Source organism: Taudactylus pleione, unplaced genomic scaffold (genome assembly GCF_031769625.1).
Source record: "Taudactylus pleione unplaced genomic scaffold, aTauple2 ptg000117l, whole genome shotgun sequence".
In the NCBI taxonomy this organism is placed as follows: Eukaryota; Metazoa; Chordata; class Amphibia; order Anura; family Myobatrachidae; genus Taudactylus; species Taudactylus pleione.
The window spans coordinates 5970191-5972158 of record NW_028284519.1 but is presented as its reverse complement, the minus strand read 5'-3'; positions in this window follow the sequence as shown (position 1 = coordinate 5972158).

The following is a 1968-nucleotide window of genomic DNA, read 5'->3' as shown; positions in this document are numbered from 1 at the left end:
GTACCCAATGTCCACTTAACCACGGACATGTGGACAAGTGGAACAGGGAAGACTAAGGACTATATGACTGTGACAGCCCACTGGGTAGATGTATCACCTTACGCAGCAACAGCAGCAGCATCACCAGTCGCTGCATCTCAGAAACGCCAGCTCGTTCCAAGGCAGGCTACGCTGTGTATCACCGGTTTCAGTAAGAGGCACACCGCCGACAACCTCTTAGAGAAACTGAGGGAAATCATCGCCCAGTGGCTTACCCCACTTAGACTCTCCTGGGGATTTGTGATATCTGACAACGCCACCAATATTGTGCGGGCATTACATCTGGGCAAATTCCAGCACGTCCCATGTTTTGCTCACACAATAAACTTGTTGGTGCAGAATTTTCTGAAAAGCGACTGGGGCGTGCAGGAGACGCTTTGGGTGGCCCGAAAAATTTCTGGCCACTTTCGCCATTCAGCGACTGCGTGCCGAAGACTGGAGCGCCAGCAAACACTCTTGAACCTGCCCCGCCATCACCTGAAGCAAGAGGTTGTGACGCGGTGGAACTCAACCCTCTATATGCTTCAGAGGATGGAGGAGCAGCAAAAGGCCATTCAAGCCTATACATCCACCAATGACATAGGCAAAGGAGGGGGTATGCACCTGACTCAAGCGCAGTGGAGAATGATTTCCGTGTTGTGCAAGGTTCTCCAGCCCTTCGAACTTGCCACACGTGAAGTCAGTTCAGACACTGCCAGCTTGAGTCAGGTCATTCCCCTCATCAGGCTTTTGCAGAAGCAGCTGGAGAAAGTGAAGGAGGAGCTAAGACGGAGCGATTCCGCTCGGCATGTGGGACTTGTGGATGAAGCCCTTCATTCGCTTTGCCAGGATTCCAGGGTGGTCAATCTGTTGAAATCAGACCACTACATTTTGGCCACCGTGCTCGATCCTAGGTTTAAAGCCTATGTGGTGTCTCTCTTTCCGGCCGACACAAGCCTGCAGAGGTGCAAAGACCTGCTGGTGAACACACTGTCAGCTGAAGCGGAACATGACAAGTCAACAGCTCCTTCTTCATTTTCTCCCGCAACTGGGGCTGCCAGGAAAAAACTTAGGTATCCTAAGCAACCCGCTGGCGGTGATGCAGGGCAGGCAGGACCAAGTTTGGACATCTGGTCCGGACTGAAGGACCTGGCAACAATTTCTGACATGTCTACTGTCACTGCATATGATACTGTCACCATTGACAGAATGGTGGAGGATTACATCGGTGACAGCATCCAAGTAGGCATGTCAGACAGTCCATACCTGTACTGGCAGGAAAAAGAGGGAATTTGGAGGCCCCTGTACAAACTGGCTCTATTTTACCTGAGTTGCCCCCCCTCCAGTGTGTACTCCGAAAGAGTGTTTAGTGCAGCCGGGAACCTTGTCAGCGAAAGGCGTAGGAGGTTGCTTCCACAGAATGTGGAGAAGATGATGTTCATCAAAATGAATTATCAGCTCATCCAGGGAGACCAGCCTCCAGAACGTACAGAGGGACCTGTGGTGGTGGATTCAAGTGGGGACGAGTTAATACTTTGTGAGGATGAGGATGTACACACTGAAGAGGGTGAGGAATCGGTGGATGAGGAAGATGAGGATGACATCTTGCCTCCGTAGAGCCAGTTTGTGCAGGGACACATTAATTGCCAGCTTGTTTTGTGGGGGCCCAAACGAACCAATCATTTCAGCCACAGTTGTGTGGCAGACCCTGGCGCTGAAATGATTGGTTTGTTAAAGTGTGCATGTCCTGTTTATACAACATAAGGGTGGGTGGGAGGGCCCAAGGACAATTCCATCTTGCACCTCTTTTTTTTCTTTGCATTATGTACAGTTTGGGGCCTAGTTTTTCAAACTGCCATCCTGTCTGCCACTGCAGTATCACGCCTAGATGGGTCACGTGTTTGTGCCGCCCACTCGTGTCGCTTAGCATAGTCATCCAGCTACCTCGGT